Below are 12,006 nucleotides of genomic sequence, written 5' to 3'. Positions count from 1 at the left end.
ATCTTGCGTCCCTGAAACTTGATTTTGGACTTCCCTACTCTCAACCTTTTCTATACTCGAACTACAATTTTGGTTCACATCCCCCTGCTGGATTAGTTTAAACCCACCCCTTAGCCTTAGCGAATCTCCCCCCCAGGATATTGGTACCCCTCTGGTTCAGATGAAGACCATCCTTCTTGTAGAGGTCCCACCTATCCCAGAAAGAGCCCCAATTATCCAAGAATCCAAAACCCTCCCTCCTGCACCATCCCTGTAGCCACGTGTTCAATTCCTCTCTCTCCCTATTCCTTGCCTCACTAGCACGTGGCACGGGCAACAAACCAGAGACAACAACTCTGTTTGTCCTAACTCTAAGCTTCCATCCGAGCTCCCTGAATTTCTGCCTTAAATCCCCATCTCTCTCCCTACCTATGTCGTTGGTGCCTATGTGGACCACGACTTGGGGCTGCCCGTCCTCCCCCTGAAGGATCCCAAAAACATGATCAGAGACATCATGAACCCTGGCACCTGGGAGGCAACACACCAACCGTGAGTGTCTCTCGTCCCCACAGAACCTCCTATCAGTCCCCCTAACTGTGTAGTCCCCAATGACTACTGCTCTGCTCCTCTTCCCCTTTCCCTTCTGAGCAGCAGGGACAGACTCTGTGCCAGAGCCCTGTACCCCACTGCTTTCCCCTGGTAAGTCATCCCCTCCAACAGTATCCAAAACGATATACTTATTGTTGAGGGGAATGGCCACAGGGGATCCCTGCACTGCCTGCCGGTTCCCTTTCCGTCCCCTGACTGTAATAAACTCTGATTCAGAAATGTTTCAGATTTTCCAACAATGTCACGTGTGAGGCAGAAAGCCACCACAGTCTTGATCAATATTTGCAGAGGATCTTCTTTTGTGTTTCGGGAGATCAGTTTCCCACTTAAAAGTGACTTAACTCGAAAGTCAGGCCTCCTTTCTTCGGGAGCAGCGAGGAGAGAGGTTGATGGGAAGGTGAACCTCTGCAATAAAAAAACTTACCTCGTTTATCAGCTGAGCAGGAGCAGACATGGGTCTGCTGAATAAGTGAAGTAATATATGTGGGTGGTTGCGTTACCCCAAACACTACTTCGGCAGTGTTTACCACCCATCCCCCTCCCCAAACCAAATAAAAAGGTTCTGTGTGTTGGATTGGTAACTAATTTTTTTTTCCATTTTTATTTTTCTACAGTCTCATTGGGAATTTAGAATAATGGGAATGGATCAGTTGAATGTTTCTCCTCCAGAATGTGGGAGGTAAGGGTGAACACTAGTGTCCCTGCTGACTTCATCTGTGAGAAATGCATCCAACTCCAGCTCCTCGCACTAGGGAACTGGAACTGGAGCTGGATGAACTTCGAATCATTTGGGAGTTGGAGGGGTTATTGAAAGGAGTTACAGGGAGGTAGTCACACCTCAGGTACAAGACAATGGAAGCTGGGTTACAGTCAGGTTATGAAAAGGGAACAAGCAGATAGTGCAGTGATTCCCTGTGGCCATTCCTCAATAACAAGTATACCGTTTTTGATACTGCTGTGGGGATGACTTACCAGGGGTAAGCCATGGGGTACAGGTCTTTGGCACAGAGTCTCTCCCTATTGCTCAGAGGGGAAGGGGGAGCTGAGCAGAGCATTAGTCATTGGGGACTACACAGTTAGGGGGACAGATAGGAGGTTCTGTCGGAACGAGAAAGACTCATGGTTGGTGTGTTGCCTCCCAGGTGCCAGGGTTCGTGATATCTCTGATCATGTTTTTGGGATCCTTCTGGGAGAGGGGGAGCAGCCCCAAGTCGTGGTAAGCATTGGCACCAATGACATAGTAGGAAAAGGGATGGGGATATAGGGCAGAATTTAAGGGAGCTAGGGTGGAAGCTTGGAACTAGAACAAACAGAGTTGTATTCTCTGGTTTGTTGCCCATGCCACATGCTGGCAAGGATCAGGGAGAAGCAGGGCTGAACATGTGGCTACAGGGATGGTGCAGGAGGAAAGGTTTTGGATGCCTTGGGCTCTTTCTGCGGAAGGTGGGACCTCCACAAACAGGACAGTCTACACCTGAACCAGAGGGGTACCAACATCCTGGGGTTGGGGGGGGGGGGGGGGGAAGTGGGGGGACGGTGGTGTGCAGGGAGTCTGTGCTAATGTTCTTCAGGTGGGTTGAAGTGTGTCCACTTCAATGCAAGGAGCATCCAGAATAAGATGGGTGAACTTGCACCATGGGTTGGTACCTGAGTCTTCGATGTTTTGGCCATTTCAGAGACATGAATAGAGCAAGGACAGGAATGGTTGTTGCAGGTTCCAGGATTTAGATGTTTCAGTAAGATCAGAGAACATGGTAAAAGAGGACAAGATGTAGCATTATTAGTCAAGGACAGTAATTACGGTGGGAGAAAGGACATTTGAGGACTCGTCTACTGGACTAGGCTTAGAAACAGGAAAGGAGAAGTCACTCTGTTGGGAGTTTTCTGTAGGCCTCTGAATGGTTCCAGAGATGTAGAGGAAATGACAGCTATGGTGATTCTGGATAGGAAAGAGAGTAACAGGGTAGTTGTTATGGGGGACTTTAACTTTCTAAATATTGACTGAAAATACTATAGTTTGAGTACTTTCGATGGGTCAGGTGGGCTTCCTGACACAGTACATAGACAGGCCAGCAAGGGGCAAGGCCACATTGGATGTGGTATGGTGTTAGATTTGGAGGTAGGTGAGCACTTTAGTGATAGTGATCATAATTCGGTTATGTTTACTTTAGCGATAGAAAGGGATATGTATATATCACAGGGTAAGGGTTACAGCTGGGGGAAAGGCAATTATGATGTAATTAGGCAAGATTTTGGATGCATAGGATGGGAAAGGAAACAGCAGGGGATGGGCACCTTTGAAATGTGGAGCTTATTCAAGGAACAGCTACTGTGTGTCCTTGCTAAGTATGTACCTGACAGGCAGGAAGTAGTCGAGCGAGGGAGCTGCGGTTTACTAAAGAAGTTGAATCTCTTGTCAAGAGGAAGAAGAAGGCTTATGTTAGGATGAGACGTGAAGGGTCAGTTAGGGCACTTGAGAGTTACAAGTTAACCAGGAAAAACCTAAAGAGAGAGCTAAGAGCCAGGAGGGAATATGAGAAGTCATTGGCAGAGAAAATCAAGGAAAACCCAAAAGCTTTTTATACGTACATCGGGAATAAAAGAATGACTAAGTAAGATTAGGGCCAATTAAGGATAGTAGTAGGAAGTTGTGCATGGAGTCCAAGGAGATAATGGAAGTGCTAAATGAATATTTTTCATCGGTATTCACACTGGAAAAAGATAATCTTGTAGAGGAGAATACTGAGGATCCGTTTTGGGGCCACTGCTGTTTGTCATTTTTATAAATGACCTAGATGAAAGGTTAGTTAGCAAATTTGCAGATGACATGAAGGTTGGTGGAGTTGTGGATAGTGCCAAAGGATGTTGCAGGTTACAGAGGAATATAGACAAGCTGCAGAGCTGTGCTGAGAGATGGCAAATGGAGTTTAATGCGGAAAAGTGTGAGGTGACTCACTTTGGAAGGAGCAGCAGGAATAAGGAGCACTGGGCTAATGATCAGATTCTTGGCAGTGTAGATGAGCAGAGAGATCTCGGTGTCCATGTACTGAGATCCCTGAAAGTTGCCACCCAAGTTGATGGGATTAGAACATAGAATATAGAAAAGTACAGCACAGAACAGGCCCTTTGGCCCATGATGTTGTGCCAAAGTTTAATCCTAATGTAAAATATAATAATTTAACCTATGCACCCCTCAACTCACTGCTATCCATGTGCATGTCCAGCAGTCACTTAAGTGTCCTAAATGACTCTGCTTCCACCACCACCGCTGGCAGTGCATCCCATGTATTCACAACTCTCTGCGTAAAGAACCTACCTCTGATGTCTCCTCTAAACCTTTCCCCTAATATCTTCAAACTATGACTCCTCGTACCAGTCAATTCTGTCCTGTGGAAACGTCTCTGGCTATTGACGGTCTATTCCTCTCAAAATCTTGTCTACCCCGATCAGATCTCCTCTCTTCCTCCTTCTCTCTAGAGAGAAAAGTCCGAGCTTTTTCAACCTTTCTTCATAAGGCAAGCCCTCCAGTCCAGGCAGCAGCCTGGTAAACCTTCTTGCACCCTCTCCAAAGCCTCTGTATCTTTCCTATAGTAGGGTGACCAGAACTGGACACAATATTCCAAGCGTGGTCTCATCAGGGACTTGTAGAGCTGCAGCAAAACCTCACGGCTCTTAAACTTGATCCCCCTGTTAAATGAAAGCCAAAACACCATATGTTTTCTTAACAACTCTATCCACTTGGGCGGCAGCTTTGAGAGATCTATGTACTTGCACACACAGATCTCTGTGATACTCCACACTTTCAAGAATCCTGTCTTTAATCCTAAATTCAGCGTTCGAGTTCGACCATCCAAAATGCATCACTTTGCATTTATCCAGGTTGAACTCCATCTGCCATTTCTCAGCCCAGCTCTGCATCCTGTCTATGTCGCGCTGCAGCCTGCAAAAGCCCTCGATACTATTGACGGCACCTCCAACCTTTGTGACATCTGCAAATTTACTAACCAACCCCTCAACCTCCTTGTCCAAGTCATTTATAAAAACTATGAAGAGCAGAGGCCCAAGAAAAGAGCTCTTCAGGACCCCACTCAACACTGACCTCCAGGCAGAATACTTTTATTAAGGCATACGGGTGTTAGCTTTTATTGGTAGAGGGATTGAATTTCGGAGCCACAAGGTCATGTTGCAGCTGTACAAAACTCTGGTGAGACCTCACTTGGAATTTTGCGTACAGTTCTGGTCGCCGCATTCTAGGGAGGATGTGGAAGCTTTGGAAAGGGCTCAGAGGCGATTTACTGTGATGTTGCCTGGTATGGAGGGAAGGTCTTATGAGGAAAGGCCGAGGGACGTGAGGCTGTTAGAGAGAAATTGGTTGAAAATTGACTTAATTGAGACATAGGATAATCAGAGGGTTAGAGAGGGTGGACAGTGATAGCCTTTTTCCTCGGATGGTGATGGCTAGCATGAGGGGTCATAGCTTTAAATTGAGGAATGATAGGTATAGATGTCAGAGATAGTTTCTTTACTTAGAGAGTAGTGGGGGCGTGGAATGCACTGCCTGCAACAATAGTAGACTCAATGACTTTAAGGGCATTTAAATGATCATTGGATAAACATATGGATGAAAACGGAATAGTGCAGGATAAATAGGCTTTGGATTGATTCCACAGGTCAGTGCAACATTGAGAGCTGAAGGGCCTGTACTATGCTGTAATGTTCTATGTTCTGTGCTTAATGTCTGAGATGCGGTGATTACAAGGAAGCAGCAGAGAGTACATTGGTGACTGAAGCCTATCTCATTATTCTATCAGGAAACTAGGAATACACAACTTATTTTGGTACACTTATAAGGAAATATAATCTCTTTCTGGTCTTCACGACTGCACTTGAAGTGGTAGGGTTAAATTTTTTGGAAGCTTCCTTTCATATAACCTAAAATACCCATTTATGGGAATTCTTGACATAAATCTTCAGAGTTATCCTCTCCTAATGCTTACATCCACTTAGAAGAAAGTCTTCACAGCTGCAATATAAATATGAGAGTCCCAACTACTGCTGTTTTTCTCCTGTTCCTTTACATATTTAATCAGCCCTTCCTCTCAAAAAGAAATAATTCAGTAAAGAGCAATATTATTGCTCCTTGCTAATATTGGATGTATATAATTATAGCCCCAGGAGGCAAACTGGCATGTTAGCAGCAGTATCGTATGAATACAGTCCTTCTTCACTGCTAGCTCACCAATCAAAAAATAGCCCAGAGCTGGACGTATACAGTGAACATTAAGGTCCTGGGGAGTGTTGATAAACAAAGAGATCTTGGAGTGCAGGTTTATTGTTTCTTGAAAGTGGAATCGCAGGTAGATAGAATAGTGAAGAAAGCATTTAGTATGCTTGCCTTTATTAGTCAGTGCATTGAGTATAGCAGTTGGGAGGTCATGTTGTGGCTGTGCAGAACATTGGTTAGGCCACTATTGGAGTACTGCATTCAATTCTAGTATCTGTGCTATAGGAAGGATGTTGTGATACTTGAAAGGGTTCAGGAAAGACTTACAAGGATTTGGCCAGAGTTGGAGGGTTTGAGGTGTATGAATAGGCTGGGACTATTTTCCCTGGAGCATCAGAGGCTGAGGGTGACCTTTGAAAGGCTTATAAAATCATGAGGGGCATGGATACATTAAATAGACAAGGTCTTTTCCCAGGGTTCGGGGAGTCTATAACTAGAGGGCATAGTTTTAAGGTGAGAGGTGAAAAATGTAAAAGGGATCTGAAGGGCAACTTTTTTTTCATGCAGAAGATGATGCATGTATGGAATAAACTGCCAGAGGAAGCGGTGGAGACAAGTATAATTATAACATTTAAAAGGCATCTGAATGGGTATGTGAATAGGAAGGGCTTAGGGGGATATGGGCCAAATGCTGGCAAATAGGACTAGATTTATTTTGGACATCTGGTCGGCATGGATGAGTTGGACTGAAGGGTTTGTTTCTGTGCTATCTATCTCTATGACTGTATGATTCTATGAATCGCTATTGCATGTGAATGGATCTTGTCTTTTTTTTGCAAGGTGGAAAGGGCATGTAGTATTTTTGCAGATAACAATTGTTGGTATCTTGTGGTATTTGCTACCTCAACCAGTAAGTGGTAGTGTGAAAGGGTTGTTTAAGGTAACTCACTGTTACCAATCTTCCTTAACCTTTGCTTTATATTACATCTATCTAATGATTGGTGATAAAGATGGAACACTAAAGAATATCTACAGAAAAAGCATAACATCAAGAACATTTATTGCATGATAACAATAAATACAACTATATTTAGTTAGGCATAATTAATGGACTTTAGGGAACAGGTACAGATACATTTGTTCCTTCTAAAAGTTAGAGTAGAACTCTTTAAACTTTATACCTACAGACTGTGTGACATTGGTAGAATGGGTGGAGTCAATGAAACATGAAAATTAATCCTATAGAATCATTACCTTGTACTACCTCTCCCTTCTGCCTTTTTATCTGTATTTAACTCATTATACAATCATGTATGTAACTGATTTCACACATGCAAGCAGTCTGGACATCTTACAATTTTTGCAAAATGGTGGCTTTTTGGATTTGGGGAAAACTAGTAGGTCTCTTACTGGAGGAATTTGGAAGCTGGTTCTGATCTGTGGATCATTTAATCTATTTTGTCTCTCAGAAATCATTCACAGAGGATGCCATTATTTGTAGACATTGTCTTGGTTCAGAACCTTAACTCTTGAGTTCCATTTCTGGAAGACAGCTGCTTTGTTGAAATAACTATTTCTTTCTTTTAGTGTCCTGGATTTCTGGTTAATGTAATGCTTTCTAATTGGAAGTTGGAAGAGGTAGTTTCTTTTTAGTGGGATCCTGGATGTTTAGATCAGGTAATTTCATCCTATTGACCATATCATGAATTGTGGTCATTGGCCTGGCTCCCATGTAGTCATTTGTAGCTTATCTGCCTGGAGTTTTCTGTCAGGCTGGATGTTGTCAGGCTCCTAAGGTAGTGTTAAACTGATGAAGTAGATTTCTTCAGACTAAGTAACTTTACCAAATTATTGTTGCTCACTCAATACTACCTCGGTCACTGGTATTGAATTCTGTTTTATCAAGAAATTGTTGTGCTGTCTGGACACCATCTGTTAAAAATTCATCATATGCATTACATTGTTCATTCTAGTTTTTGATGTTTGTTTCTTCTGGTAAACATTGATGAGTTTTGCCTTCTGATCTGTCAGCACTGGAATGACTTTCAGCCCTGACATTCTTGTGTAATCACAGATTTCACAATGAGTAATGAGAACTTCAAATGCTTTTAAGGTCTCTGATCAGCACATGAGTAACTGAGCCCTGGATGTACATCTGACAATGCCTAAGTAAAAATGGGGAACCAGGAAATGGCAGAGAAGTTGAATAAATATTTTGCATCAGTCTTCACAGTAAAAGACACAAATAGCATTCCCAAATTCCTATATATTCAGGGACCAAAACGAGATTGAAGTAAGTATAATAAATATCCCCAGAGATAAAGTGCTAAGCAATAGGGACTAAAAACTAATATATTCCCTGGATCTGATGGGATGCACCCCATGACAGTAAAGGAAGTTGTTATGGAGAAGAGATATTGGGCACATGGGTAGCAATCATCCATGAGTCCTTTGATTCTTAAAAAGTCTCAAAGGATTGGAATATTGTTGATGTAGCAATATTGTTTAAAAGGGGGAGAGAGAAACAAAATACAGGTTTCCATCAGCTGGTTAGCTTAACATCTGTTGTTAGGAACAAGTTAGAGTCTATTCCAAAGGATGTAATAGCAGTGCATTTAGAAATACATAATATGATCAGGCAGAGTCAGCATGGCTTAATGAAGGCAATCTAATACCTGACAAATTTACTAGCATTCTTTGAGGAGGTTGCACGCAGGACAGCTAAATGCAAAACAGTGGATGTAATACCTTTGAATTTTCAGAAGGTGTTTTATAAGATTCCACACATCATGTAACTTAATAAGAAGGAAGTCCATCATTTTGGATGTAATATATTAGCATGGATAGTGGATTTCCTAACTAATAGAAAACAGAGTTGGGATAAAGGGGGCATTTTCAAGTTGGCAACCTGTGGTGTGCAACAAAGATCAGAGCTGGGGCCACAATTATTCACAACATATTTTAATGACTTGGATGATGGAAGTAAATGTATTACATCCAGGTTTTGGATTACACAAAAACAGCTGTGAAGGCAAGTGGCAAGAATGACACAAAGAGTCCATAGTGGATTATAGACAGGTACAGTGAGTGGGCAACAAGCTTGGAGATGGAACATAATATGGAGAAATGTAAATTTATGTAATTTGTCATGAACAATAGAGAAGCTGGGTATTATTTCAGTGGGGAGAAACTGAGAAAACAATGGAAGGGATTTAAGTGTCCTGTTCACGAATCACAAAAAGCTGGGATCCAAGCTCTGTGGAGAATAGGGAATGCAAAAGGAATGCTGGCCTTTAGTTAAAGAGAATGGAATATAAACGTAAGCAGTTTTGCTAAAACTATTAAAGGCATTAGTCAGACTACAACAGGAATATTGTGAAAGGTTTTGGGCCTCGTATCTAAGGAAATATATACTGGTATTGGAGACAGTCCAGAGAAGGTACGCTAGGCTGATAACGGATTTGCAGGGATTATTTTATGAGATGAGATTGAGTACATTGGGCCTGTACTCATTGGAACTCAGAAGAATGAGGTGCAACCCTTTTGAAACATACAAGATTCAAAGAGGACTTTGCAGGGTGGATGCAGAAATGCTGTTTCCCCATGGGACAGCCTCAGGCCAGAGGGCAGAATTTCAGAATTAGGGATTGCACATTAAAGATGGAGGTGATGAGGAATTTCTTCTCACAGAGGGTTGTGAATCTGTTGAATTCTTTACTCCAGAGAACTGTTGAGGTTGGGTTGTTAAAGTATATTCAAGGCTGAGGTAGACAGATTTCTAATCTGCAATGGAATCAAGAGTAATGGGAGAAAGCAGGAAAGGGGAGTTTAGCATTATCAGATCAGTTGTAATGTCATTGGATGGCAGAGCAGACTCAATGAACTGAATGGTTTCCTTTTGCTCCCATGTCTTGTGGTCTATGGTCTTCTGTGCTCTTCCAATACGTCTTTGTGAAGTGAAGCTAGAATTAATGGTTTCTATTATGCATCTACTCAATTGTCCATGATTGTGAAATGCTGTTGCTTCTCAGTCAACTCACTGGACATTTGGTGTGGCCATCTTTCAACATGATACTGGCAAGTGATGACACAGTCTTGGTCACTTTTGTTCTTGTAAAATTTGATTGGTCTGTCATGCCTGTTGGCCATCATTTCTTCTCAGCTGTTTGAAACATTGTTTTTGTGCCATCAAAAGTAATTGCAACAGATTATATTTTAATTTAACCCAATTAAATCTTTTACTTGTTGCTAATCAATTAGTTGAATGACAATGGTTATAATTCAAAAGTTATAATTGTTAGTTTGTAAATTATCAAAACATTTTAACTGTCTTAAAAGTGCAGGTTTAAGAATATTAAATCTTAATCTTTTCCATATTTAAAATCTATAACTGTGGTCAAGAGAAGAGTAGACTTTTAATGGTTGTATTTAGATCTATTTTTTGCAGACCATATAATATAAAATAAATGTATTACGTTCTCCCAGCACAGAGTGTGTAGCAAGAATGTGCAAATGTTAGAACTTGAACTAAGTCTGGGTATTTTACGCAAGTCTATGTTCACTAATTGTTAAAGGGGCAAAGATGGCAGTCAGTGGAGTGGTATGTTCCTCCTGTCAGATGTGGGAGATCAGGGAACAGCTAATTGTCCCTGGACACCGTGTCTGCAGGAAGTCTGTTTAGATCCATCTCATATCAGACTGTTTGGATCAGCTGGAGAGACAATTAGAGTCACTGAGGAGCACACAGAAGGCACACAGTCTGAAGGGATATTAGCTTCAGGGAGGTGGTCACACTGCAGGTACAGTCAGGTAAACGAGTGACTGTCAGGAGAGATAGGAAGGTAGGTCAAGAATGCCTTGTGGTTTTCCCACTCTCAAAAAGGTAAAATGTTTTTGATATTATTGGGGGGAATAGCCACACAGAAGAAAATAGCAGTGGCAGGCAGGTGACGGGCCCCATGGCTGGATCTTAGAGTCATAGAGATGTACAGCATGGAAACAGACCCTTCAGTCCAACTCATCCATGCTGACCAGATATTCTAAATAAATCCAGTCTCATTTGCCAGCATTTGGCCCATATCTCTCTAAACTCTTCATATTCATATACCTATTCAAATCCCTTGCAAATGCTGAAATTATACTAGCCTCCATCACTTCCTCTGGCAGCTTATTTCATACACACACCTTCTGTGTGAAAAAAGTTGCCCCTTAGTTCCCTTTTAAGTCTTTCCCCCTCACCCTAAACCTATGCCCTCGAGTTTTGGACTCCCCCACTCCAGGGAGAAGACCTTGTCTATTCACCCTATCCATGCCTCTCATGATTTTATGAACCTCTATAAGGTCACATGGTAACTCAGTGGTTAGCACTGCTGCCTCACAGCGCTAGGGACCTGGGTTCGATTCCCACCTCGGGACACTGTCTGTGTGGAGTTTGCAAATTCTGCCTGTGTCCCCGAAGAATTCAGGGTGGTGTGTGTTTTCTCCCTGGTGCAAGGATCAAGGACAACTTGAGAGATTGCAGCAGATTTTCAAAGAAGAGAGTCAGCAGCCAGAGTTTGTTGTACATAATAACACAGATAGAGAAAGGGATGAGGTTATGCAGAGTAAAATAGTTAGGCAGTGCCAAATGCCAGTGAGAGTAGAAATAGGAAGATAGGGCAGATTAATGTATGGCAAAGGAAATGGTGTAAGGGGCAAGGATTCTCCTCTAGACAGAGATGACGCACACAAATGAAGTGGTGTGGAGATTTGCTAGAGTTACTGGGGAGAGTTTAAACTAGTGTGGGGGTGAAGGGGTGAGGGGGCGGAGTGAATGGTGAGGGATTCTACGCAGTCATGAAGAAAGAGAGAAGGTTGAAGATGGTTTGGATGTTGTAGGGAGCAATTTAAATTTGACAAGGCAGGCAAGAGGACGGCAGAGAACAAGGCAAAACTGAAGAATTAAACTGTACTTATTTCAGTGCATCGGCCTGATAGAATTCACAGAATCTCTACAGTGTGGAAACAGGGCCTTGGGCCCAGCAAGTCCATACCAACACTCCGAAGAGTATCCTACCCAAACCATTCCCCATTACTCTACACTTACCCCTGACTAACAACCTAGCCCACACATCCCTGAACATTATGCAATTTAGCACGGCCAATTCATGTAACCTGCACATCTTTGGATTGTGAGAGGAAACCGGAGCCCCTGG

This window comes from Chiloscyllium plagiosum, chromosome 1 (genome assembly GCF_004010195.1).
Source record: "Chiloscyllium plagiosum isolate BGI_BamShark_2017 chromosome 1, ASM401019v2, whole genome shotgun sequence".
Lineage (NCBI taxonomy): Eukaryota > Metazoa > Chordata > Chondrichthyes > Orectolobiformes > Hemiscylliidae > Chiloscyllium > Chiloscyllium plagiosum.
This window is presented reverse-complemented; position numbering follows the sequence as displayed.